Consider the following 12525-nt stretch of genomic DNA (forward strand, 5'->3'; position numbering starts at 1 on the left):
CAAACTGTCTGTGATCTCACATTTCTCCCCTTAGCTTCTCCTGCTGATGAAGCATGATGCTTCCCTTTTGTTGCCCTTAATGGAGGCTTAACGTCTCTACTCACAGATCAATATAACTGTATGAATTATTTGCTCCGTGACTGTTTTCTTTTTCTTTCTCTTTTTTTTCAAACAGGGGGCTACACTTTCTCATTAGCCCGCTGTCTTTATTATCCAAGGCCACCAATGTCTAGTTCCACTTGTATATGTGTATGTGTGTGTGCCCATGTGTGCATGCATGTGTGTACTTTTAGGTGATGTGTGTATAAATTGTGCTGTAATTAATCTGCTGGCCCTCAGCTCTGATTAAGCTCAGATTCTTCCACACAGCTGAACACTCCACCTCCCATCCTTTTGGCTTCTGCTCATCAACATGCTGTGAAATACACAGTCCAATAGGATGATTTATGTTTCCAAGTGTGACAATAAATTGAGAGAGCGATGAAGGAAGAAGAGACAAAACACTTTTGATTGGAATTTGAGCAGTTTTTCAAAATACGATTTCAGATTTGTCCTCAAGGTCATCCCTGATTGCTGTAAAATGTCCTAACTTTTCATCGAAATATAAAAATTAATTTTCCTGTTTATATAAAATAAACAACTGAAAAAGGCAGGTCAGGGGGTTGTCTGGCATATACACTAAAAAACAGAAATAGAAAAAAAAGCAGAACTATAATTCCCTTATTTCATGGATGTTGCCCTTTAGCTGATATAAAAAGTGATTTTCTACTGATCTAAAAAAAAAAGCTGCTTTATATGAGTGGCTGTTTATGTTTTAAAGGGTGAGTGTGATAATTGTAGCACTAATCATTTTTCAAACAGAGGAAAAGGTCAAGTCTACTGTAGGAGGTTAATATGGGAGGATTGAGAAGAACGAAGACACCAACAGAGGAGAGCTGTACACAAAAATGACAAGAATGAAAGGAGAAAAGAAAAAAGGAAATGTGAGAGTAGTGTGCTACCATCTTTCACCACTAGTCTCTGCTGTTGCACTGTGGATGAATAATCTTTCTCATATGACTGGACCCTGCACACTTACTTTTCTTTCTGTCTTTCTTGGAAACCTGTCTTCCAGGCAGCGCTGAATTCTTGCCTAATGACACTTGGAGCCTGTGCTGAAAGCTGTATTGTTTCAGTGCAGGGGAAAAGGATGTTGTTCACAACAACTGAGCTCCACCAACCATGTTTTCTATGGAGAACAAAGGTGACACTACTTATGTGGAGCATTATGCAGCATAGGTTGTTACATAATATTTACAGTGTGCCCGTTCTCTTTTCACAGTGGGCTTATTAAGTCAGGATGAAGTGGGGGATAAAAGCACCTTTACATGATCTACTAACCTTTTAGAGCAAGATGAAATATTTGTTTTTCAACAAATCTCTATGGAGCACTTTTTCATGCAAGGTGTGCATTCATTTGTGTCCAGGAATGTTTTCTAGCATATTTTTGGCCGACTATAACCAATTATTTAATGGTCAGGGACACTTCTAGACCCCCTTCCATGGGCCAGGTCCCTGAGACTGACCCCAATACACCCCATGTCAGCTGCCCTGTTTTTCTGTGAAATAAATAGGTTTCATCAGTGATTTAATAAATTCAATTACTCAGTCTCCATACCATGACAGGGCATCATTTTAGCAGCATCATCCAGAAAGGAAATGTGATGTTAATTATGTTATTGGCTTTAGCATTATTGTAATTAACATCTTACGCTAATATTTAAACTAAAATTTTAACTTTACTTTTTAGTAATAAATAACCTTTTGGCTGCCATAATATGCAGTATAAAAGTCTTATATTTGAATGTTGTTGTTTTTTTAACCTTTATTTTACCAGGTAGTCACTTGAGATCAGGTGATCTCTTTTCCGAGGGAGACCTGGCCAGTGTTAAATGGGTTTCATTAATACAGAGTCAAGTCAAAACTTTTTGTAACAGCATGAATATGAAATATGGAGTTTATGAATCAGCTTAATTTTTTCTTATATGTATTGTTCATACATACTTGCGGTTACTAATAAAACCGTGTGATTTGCATCCAAAGTGGACCAAACCCCAAATGCCAGGAGTTTTGAAGATATTTATGAACAAATTTAGAACCTTTCTCGAAAATGATGTGTGCATGAGCATAGACAATTCAAAAAAAGATTTTTGTGTGTAATTGTACTGTACATCAGCTATTAGATACATCAGTCTTTAACTGTTTGGACACAAGGTGTTGAAGCTTCATAAAATCAGTTGACATTGACAGAATTTAAAAAAAAATTAACTCTACTACCTGCATTTTCCATTACAAAAAAAAAAAAATTAACTTCACAATTTCAGACTTTAGGAGATGAAGGAACTCTCCAAATGTGAGTTCATTTCATATACTCCATAAATGTCAATACCATTTAATCTGACACCACATGCTTGATTGTGCTGATGGTGGTTTCCAAAATACAGCCATTTTCTAATTAGAACATATTTAGTCTTTGGACATATGGGTCTGCTTTTGGTGTTTTTTCTTTATTTTTTTTCTTTGTTTTTTTCTGTATTAATATGAAAGTAGAATAAGCAACACTGTTCCTTGATCTTCAGTTTGTGTTAAAGGAGGAAAGAGATAAACAGAACTATTTTTCTTACTCAGCAGGTCATTCTCCCTTCGTGTCATACAGGTTCAATGGATTTTCAGGAAGGAAATGGGTTCAAATTTGCATTACAGCAATCCCAGAGAACCCTTCCACCAAAAGAAATTTGAAAATCAACTTTTGCTTCAATTCTTACAATAATAGGATTCTTCACAGGATTCTTTTCTGAGATAATGCTTGTAAATTAGATTTGAAACATACTATCCCGATAAGGAAGAAAATTGCACCAAAAGTGGCTTAGATGAATAGCAAAATACAGTAAATACATAATAAATGTTCTAGTTTGCATTGTTATTTGTGCTTTTGGGATGCTGCTGTGTTTCTGCAATTTTCAAATAATTCCATTTTGTGTTTCCTGACATGAATCAAAATTCCTCAAATGGAGAACTAAGGATGAATTCTGACATCAAATCCCTAGACATTAATTGTGTTTTCTTTTCGAGACAGTCATGATGGGTGCTCTGAGTCTCAGATTTCTTTCCATTGTGTCAAATTATTTCCCCACGGAGCTGCAGATAAATGGGTCATCACAGATTAGCAGCAGGGATAAACTCTTTAAGTCGCTTTATATGGGTTCTGACAGCAGTGAATATGTAGAAATGCATTGCGATCTTGTTTTGAAGATAGCTTGTGCATTAAACTGAACTCATTTGGTGAAGCTGGAGCCTGTCATGCTGGTGGTATTCTTTTCCTGCACAACTTAAAATAATTGGATGTCACAGACAAACGATGCAATCCCATTCACCCTGATTACATGATGGGAAAAAGAATGTTTTGCTCACCTGTATGCATGAACAACTGTGAAAAAGTTTGGTTGATTCTGAGTTTCTGATTATCTCCTGATGGACTTGACTAATACACCTTGTGTGTTTGTTGGGCTTCTAATAAAATAAAAACAAAATAGAACAAAATAAGATAAAATAAAAAAGATGGTATAATTGGAGAAAAGTCCCAAACTATGCCAAATTATTTGGACGATCTGAAAATGAAAAAAACTTTCACAGCTCAGGAGAAGCTATGGAAAAGTTTCCAACCTATGATGTGCAGCTAGATATATAAGCAGATTATTTAACATAGTGTTTATCTGTCGTAAGAGTGTATATAAAAGCCTATATAAATGTCAGAACAATTGATAAAGAACTTATTAGTGGAGGGAGGGGAAATAGTGGGGAACTTGAGGGGGAAGAAAATGTACGGTATAATATAACTGGAATTAAGAAATGACGTTTGAAGTTAAGGAGAGGCTAATGCTCGGTTCATCTTACTAAATCTCAGATTTTTTTTCAAAGTTGGTGTTTGTCACACTTTGTTGTTATTTAAACATTGTTTGCGTACAGCCTGGTCTTCCATTTTCTTTGGCAGCATGGCTCAGAGGCAGAGTGGCTGTCTAGCAACCAAAGTGTTGCTGGCTTATTTCTCACTTCCCCTGTTGACCATGTCAAAGTGTCTTTGAGCAAGATAATCAACCCATAATTGCTCCTGATGAGTAAGATGGCAGGTTCCATCAGTGTATGTGTGTGTGTGTGTGTGTGCGTGTGTGTGTGTATGTGTGTGTGAATGGATGAATGAGATGACACTGTAAAATCCTTTGAGTACTTCTAAGGTAGAAAGGTGCTATATAAGAATGAGTCCATCTTCAAAACCTATTTTGATGATCCCTTATCAAAAGGGTATTGTGGACTGCATCAGACCTGACTTCTCAAAGTTGTAAAATTTGAATTGCAGCCATTTTGTATTTTGATCTGAAATTGCTCCTACTTTTTGTGTGAGCTGGAGCAATACGAGTGCGTTATTGTGCGCAAATCAGCATAATCGATTGCCAAAAAATACTATGTAAGGTCAGTTGTGTGTCATAGATGAGATTCATTCATGAAAATCACATGGAAACAAGGACAAACAACTTTACTTCCACTGCATTTGAGGTCCTGCTCCCAGAAATAGAAAAATATATTTAGTTGTGGAAGTAAATGGATTCATTTCAATATAACTTTCTACCTTAGCAGTACTCAAAGCACTTTACAAAGTTATTTCGTTCACTCATTGACATACACACACACTGCTATTCATCATGAGCAATAAGGGGTTCAGTATTTTGCTCAAGGACATTTCAGTTCAGTCATCAGGGGAAGTGAGTTTCAGACCAGTAACCCTTCAGCTGCTAGACAGCCACTCTACCACGCCACCCCAATAGTGAATAGAGCAAGTTGTGAAATTAGGGTCCAGAGAAAGCCAAAGAACAACAAAAATGGCTAAGCCTGTGATCGCATCCCAAGTGTTTTTTGTGTGCGCCATCACAGCATGTGGTGTTGTGTGCACATGGCAAGAAATAAAAAAGACATGCAGAAGAATGCCAAAAAATGAAGCAAGGAGATCTATGACAGTAATAAGAGGAGTCAAGAGGACACAGTTAACACGGACTAAAGAGAGTGTATGTAGTATAACTGAGAATGTAAGTGTTTTATGACTGTTGAACCTCTGGAGAGTGATTTGATGCCTGTTGCAACATGAGACGACAAGGGTAAGAAACATTTAACTAGCTAGTGTAGATTCACAAAAATAATCACAGCAGAGGTGTTTGTGATGCTGTGCTCTCAAGTCTGGTCAGTGAGTTGGAGAGGAGTCAAACTATAGTCAAAGCTTTGGAGTCAAACCATAACCTTGATAATATCACCATGGTTATAAATTCCAATACATAATTTATGTATTCAAACTAAAAATGTCTTCAGAGGCCAGCACCAGTTTGATGAAGATGTTGATGCTACCCTTGAGCATCATTCTGAGGGGAAGCTGACCAATGTCTGCAGCTGATGAGGACATTGATCATCAGCATTGGCACTGAGAAATGTGGCATCAAACAACCAAAGGCCCAGAAGATCACCAGACCAAACCAGCACAAGAGCTAGATCTCCCAGCTCAGGAAAGAACTGAAGGCCCTAAAACAGCAGTACAAGAGGGGATCGAGGAGGAGACACCAGCCCTGACTAAGCTCTGGGACATGTTGAGGCAGAAGATCAACTCTTTCCAATGCGCTGAGTGTCACAAGAGAAGGGGCAGAAAGAGGGCTTGCAAGCACACTGCCATCATAGCAAATACCTTTTGATTTACTCAGCAGCTGCTGGGGCAGAAACAGAGTGGGACCTGGGTATGCTTGGAAGAGCAGATCAACCAGCACCTCAGTGACACATACAGTGACAGCAGAAGAGAGGACGATCTGTACCCCCTGCAGAGAGCTACCTACACCACCAGAGCCTGCCTTCTAGTTCATCAGTATCACACAAAGTATACAAGCATTGTCCGTGACTCCTGGAGAGGCTGTGGAGACCCATCAGCGTAGAAGGGCGGAGAGGTACGGTAGCCAAGCAATGGCGATGTGCAAAGGGCACCTGGATACCAAAAGAGGAGAACACAAGTGACATCGAGCAGTTCTGCAAAATCTCCTTGCTCAACATGGAAGGCAAAATCTTTTTCAAGATTCTCGTCAACTGGCTAACTGAGTACCTCCTGAGGAATTCCTACATTGACACCACAGTGCAGAAGGGAGGAGTCTCAGGCATGCCAGGTTGTTTGGAACACACAGGGGTGGTCACCCAGCTGATCTGGAGGTAAAAGAAAGCCAAGAAGACCTGGCAGTCCTCTGGCTTGACCTTGCCAACGCTTACGGATCTATTTGAAACAAGCTTGTGAGAACAGCTTTGATGACCCACCACGTTCCAGAGAAGATCACCAAACTCATACAGGACTACTACAGCAGAGATTGACCTCTAGGACAACATTTGCACGGCACCACCTGGAGGAGGGCATTATCCTGTGTAAACCTGTGTACCGTATCACTGGCGCTGTTTGCCCGAGTGATGTATAGGCTGGTCAAGGCAGCAGAAGTGGAATGTAGGGGCCCCCTGTCCAGATCCGGCATTTGCCAACCTCCAATCCAAGCCTTAATGGGCAATCTGACTGTCACAGTAGCATCAGTGACAGGGTGCAAGTGGCTCAACTTCTCCAGTCCAGGTCCCTGGTCCTGAGAAAGGGGAGGGTGTAACAATAGTAATAATGATAATAATAACGATAATAATAAACTTTATTTTTAAAGCACTTTTCAAAACAAAGTTTCAAAGTTCTTTACAGAACAAGATAAAATAATACATGCAATAGACCATCATAAAAAACATGACATAAGACCTGATCTGTTTTACAGGAGAAGATAAAACAGAATCAAGATAAAACTATTATTAAAACATAGAGCGTAAGACCTGATAAAGGAAGGTATATAACAAAAGTTGATGAAATAAAAGCTGACAGACCACAGATTTACTCTAAAAAGGCCTTCCTGTAAAAACAAGTTTTAAGGTGAGTTTTAAAAGAATACACTGAGTTAGCTTACCGAAGATCCTCACATGGGGAGTTCACAGCCATGGGGCTCTAACTGAAAATGCCTGGTTGCCTTTAGTGACAAGGTGGGTTGCTTGCTAGGAGGGTCCTGTCTGAGGAGCACAGACAGCGGCTAGGCTCATAGGGTTTGAGCAGAACTGTAAAGTAAGAAGGAGCAAGGCCATTTAGGGCTTTAAAAGTAATTACTAAAAGTTTAAAATCAATCCTGTTCTTCATGGGTAGCCAGTGTAGTGTGGCAAGAATGGGTGTGATGTGGTCTTGTCTCTTTGAGTTAGTCAGATGTCTGGCCACTGAATTTTGGACGAGGATGGCCAGAGGATGGAGAAAGATGACCTTTTGACTAAGTCCTGAATACATAGAGTTACAGTAATCAAGTTGTGAGGAAATAAAAGCATGGGTAACTGTCAAAACAAACTGAGTTGTAAAAAACAGGATTGCACTACTTTAGTGATTTGTAAATTAAAACAGAGATTGGAGTCAAAGATTATGCCGAGATCATGAGCAGAGTGCTGAACATTGGAAGACAGCTACACAAGCTTGTTCTTCAGATCACCAGTTAGGTTGGGGGGCCTGAATAAAAGGACCTCTGACTTAGACTCATTAAGCTGAAGAAAATATTGAGACATCCATTTGATGTCAGCGAGACAAGCCGTAATGTGTGATAGTTCAGTTGCATTGCTACTAGCAAGCGGGACATAAAGTTGAGTGCCGTCCATGCAACAGTGGAAATTGATATTGAAGTTATGGATTATCTGGCCCAAGGGAAGCATGTGAATGGAGAATAAAATTGGACCAAGAATTGATCCCTGAGGCACACAAGTGAGAGGGGCTGGCCGTGAGGAGAAATCGCCCAAGGCAGTGAAGGACAAACTCCACTTGAATTTGAGTGAAGTCCCCATTCCATCAGTGTCAGAGAAACCTGTGAAGAGCCTTGGTAAGATATTTGACAGCATCCTAAAGGACAAGGCAGTCTGCCCACTTGGAGTTGAAGACCTGGCTATTAGCTGGGATGAGTTGGGACTCCCAGTTTAAGGCATGGATATACCAGCATGGTATCCTGATAAGACTCCTTTGACCACTATTGATTTACAAAGTCCCTTTGAATGTAACATCAGCCAGTACCTGTGCAGATGGCTGGGCTTCCTGAAGAGCCTAAGCAGCATCACCCCTTATGGGTGCACCATCAAGCTGCAGTTTCCCTTCATCGGCCTGACAGAAGAGTTCAAAGTCACCAGAGCCAGGGAGATGCTGCTTTACAGAGACTCAGCTGACACCAGAGTCTCCTCCGCAGGCATCAAGTTCAGAACAGGGAGGAAGTGGCAGGCGTAAGAGGCAGTCGACAAGGCAGAAGCAAGGCTGAGGCATGGTGTCTGAGTAGGTTCCGTGGCAATTGGACAAGCTGGTCTTGGTAGCCACACAAAACTGCACTACGACACAGCCTAGGGACAAGAGCAATGTCAGGTGGTGCAGGGAGAGATCTGTGCAGAGGTGGAGAAAGAATGCCAAAGGACAGTGCCCATGTGCCAGCAAGGAGCCTGGACCACTTTGGACTACCCATCTCCTCTGAAGATCACCTGGTCAGACCTTTGGAAGTCAGAACCAACCAGACTCAGTTTCTTGACCGAGTCAGTGTATGATGTGCTCCCAAGTTCATCTTCATTGCTGGGGGCTAGCAGGATACTCTGGATGTCTGTTGTGCTCGGCATGGGGTTCCCTGGAGCATATCTTGAGCTGCTGCCCTAAAGCCCTGAGAGAGGGGAGGTACACATGGAGCCATGACCAGGTGATAAAGGCAGCAGCAGACACCATCTTCACTGGAGTCCAACAGAACTAACATTAGCTGGGAATAACAGAAATAACAGATAGGAATAACATCGCCTTTGTCAGGGTAGGAGAAACCTCAGGCAGGACATAAGGCTCCAACTAGTCTGCTGGCAACGGCCCATGACGGGCAGTTGCACTGGACCTCAGGAGGCAGCTGAAGTTTCCAGAGCACATAGCAAGGACGCCACTGAGGCCAGACCTGGTCTTAACATCTGACTCAACAAAGCAAGTGGTGCTGCTGGAACTTACAGTCCCCTGGGAAAACCAGATAGAGGAGGCCCATGAGCGGAAGAAGGCCAAATACCTTGAGATGGTTGAGGCATGCAGCAAGAGTGGCTGGAAGGCCTGCTGTGAGCCAATAGATGTGGGCTGCAGGGGCTTTCCAGGGCAATCAGTGCATCAAGCACTCAGACTCCTTGGCATCAGAGGGTTGCCAAAAAGAAGAGCCACCAGAAACATCAGGGAGGCTGTTGAAAAACCTAGAGGTGGCTGTGGATCAAGAGGGGAAATGCATTGAGTAGCACGCTGCTTGGACACAAACTGGGGTCTTATCACCCCCGGTTGGGTCACCTAGGTGAGAGTGTCTGAAGATCAAAGACCCGAAATACCCGATGACCCTGGGTCCATCACTGAAGATGTGTCCAAGCTGTACTTTCGAGGTGCTCCATTAATCTATCAGAGTGAAGAAAATGCTGCTTGAAAGTATGCAAAGCTAACTTGAAACTCAGTACAGTACAGGATGTTACAATGTGTTACTATAGTGTGGTTCTCTGCCAATTTTCAATGGATTTCCTGTATTTTACCACCAAGCCCTTGCTCAGTAAATGTACATAGTATTGCTTTAAAAATACCCACACTATAAATTTTCAAGTTCTAACATTGTTACTGCCTATTCCCCTGATTTCACATCTTGTTTTCTTGCAAATTTTTGGTTTGATATATAATTTACAGGTAAATCACTTGTTGAAAATTTAGAATACTCAGGCTATAAATTTGGCAAGGCAAGGCAAGGCAATTTTATTTGTATAGCCTGTTTTCACAAACAGTTTGTCTAAAAGGGCTTCACATGGCATCATAGCAACATCCTCTGCCCTTAGACCCTCACATCGACTGAGGAAAAACTCCATAGAAAACCATAGAAAAAAGTGTCTGCCTCTCTGACCCATGGAGAGAGCTGGTTCCACAGTAGAGGAGCCCGGTAACTAAGTCTGTTTTTATTGATACTGGGAATCACTAAAAGACCTGCATTCTGGGAGCGGAGTGCTCTGGTCGGACAGTATGGACTAATGAGCTCTTTCAAATAGGATGTAGCTTTATCATTGAGAGCCTTATAAGTCAGCAGAAGGACTTTGAAGTCGATTCTAGATCCTACAGGAAGCCAGTGGAGAGAAGCTAAAGTGGGAGAGATGTGTTCTCTCTTCTTAACTCCCGTCAAAACCCTCGCTGCAGCGTTCTGGACCAGCTGGAGACTCTTTAGGGAGTATTTAGGACATCCTGACAGGAGAGAGTTGCAGTAGTCCAGCCGAGAAGTGATAAATGCATGCACCAGTTTTTCAGCATCACTCTGGGAAAGGATATTCCTAATCTTAGCGATACTTCGCAGATGGAAGAAGGCGGTCCTAGTCACATGCTTTATGTGGGAGCTGAAGGAAAGGTCCTGGTCAAAAATGACCCCAAGTTTCCTTGCAGTTGTACTCGGAGTTAGGGTGATGCCATCTAGAGTAGAGATCCAATTCAAGAGTGTGTCCCTGAGGTGTTTAGGTCCAAAAATGATTACCTCAGTTTTGGGGTTATTATCTAAATCTTTACAAACATGAAAGGGCATGGTTTTAATAGTTTTTATGGTTTTAAAACATGGTTGTCACAGGAAAGCAACAAAACACCAAACCTTTGCTATTAGCAGCATTGATTTTTTTTTTAAATTATGCTGGTGCCCAATAGAATGTTTTACATATTATATCGGATAAATATGTGAAAATGGTATTACACAGAATTGTATAATAAAGCAAGGGAATACAAATTCTGTATTTATTGATATCTTATGTAAATTCAGTGGGCGGCATGGTGGTTAAGTGCAGGACTGTCACCTCACAGCAAGAAGGTTCTGGGTTTGAGCACTGGCTCGGTCATGGATTTTTTCTGTGTGGAGTTTGCATGTTCTACCTGTGCCTGCGTGGGTGCTCTCTGGGTACTCCGGCCTCCTCCCACAATCCAAAGACATGCAAGAGGGGACTAGGTTAATCAATACTCTAAATTGACTGTAGGTGTGGCTGTGAGAGCAAATGGTTGGCTGTCAACATGTGCTGGCCCTGCAATGGACATTCAGGATGTACCCTGCCTCTCGCCCGAAGGCAGCTCCAGCCCCCCACAAACTTTAAAAGACTAAGCTGTAGAAAATGGATGCATGGATGGATAGATGTTCTTCCTGTAATGTCCATAACTCAATGCATTTTGTTCATTTCTAAGTAAGAATATTATTCATTTCACTCACACACACACACACACACACACACACACACACACAAACACACACACTTTTTTTCTTGCAATTCCTGTCTCTCTACACCTTTTTTGACTTAGAAACTTCCACAACACTGTGACAGAATGACTTTTAATAACAATTTCAAAGTAAACTTCTGTGACGTGCTAAGAAAAGAAAAAAAAAAAACAACAGGCAAATATCACACAGCGCTGATTCACCGTGTGACCAAACACTGAGCCCAGGTTGAGACTAATGAAGTCTTTAATTTGGTTATAGTTTATTAATGTCAGAGACACTCCGCCATTAATCATATTATAATGCCCCTGAGTGCGTGTGTTCGCATAAATGTGTGCATAGCCTGCATGTGTGTGTGTGTGTGTGTGTTTTCCAGTGCAGTTGAGCATATGTCTGTGATTCAGGATGGGTGCCGGGATGAAGTGACTGTGGGGGCAGTTAATAATGGCATGGGGGCAAGTCTTTTTTTATAAAGTATAATGGTAGGTTATCATCCTGGTTTTGATGGAAGGAGTCCCAATCCTTACCCTTTTCATTGTGTTTGCGCATCATGAACTTAAAATGAAGTAGAAATGTTTACAGCGGATACCTGGATTGCCACCTAGAAGGGTCCGATTGTAGGTTTAATGAAATTCATTGTGCAGTAGCTTCAGAAAGGCTAAGAAATGACAAACTATTTTATTTCACAGCAGGGATGCAGAATGCAATAAATTCGAGCATCCTCACACAATTTAGGAATTCATAGCACTCAAAACATGAATCTATGAATGACAGAAGAGACTTTGAGATCTCCTTCTCTCTAATTGGCTGAAATACAACTTCTTTGTTGTTTCCATTCTATACATTACTACACTGAAATGAATACAATTACAGCAAAAGTTCAATTTATGAATAAAACAGCAAGCATTGTGTAACCAAAGTGTTGTGTTTCATCTACTTCTCCACACCAATCAGTGCTCAGTGAGTGCTTAGGTCAGCCTCACTTGGCCTGAGATGCAAATAACTTAAACATATCCATCTGCAACATACCAAACCATGCTGCCATGTTACCAGCAAATGTTTACAGTGTCATAGAATTGCTTTTCACCCTTAATTATCATGGTTCAAGAATGAATAAATTCTTTGACTACATCACCATAGTAGCATATAT

General features: G+C 41.2%; 1 pseudogene; it reads left to right on the forward strand.

Annotated features, from left to right (window-relative positions):
• Nucleotides 1-5475: 5475 nt before the first annotated feature.
• Nucleotides 5476-9466, forward strand: LOC147247721 (uncharacterized; annotated as a pseudogene).
• Nucleotides 9467-12525: the final 3059 nt, after the last annotated feature.

Source organism: Aulostomus chinensis, chromosome 16 (assembly GCF_037954235.1).
Source record: "Aulostomus chinensis isolate RoL2024-O1b breed Wild chromosome 16, RoL_Achi_v1.0, whole genome shotgun sequence".
In the NCBI taxonomy this organism is placed as follows: domain Eukaryota; kingdom Metazoa; phylum Chordata; class Actinopteri; order Syngnathiformes; family Aulostomidae; genus Aulostomus; species Aulostomus chinensis.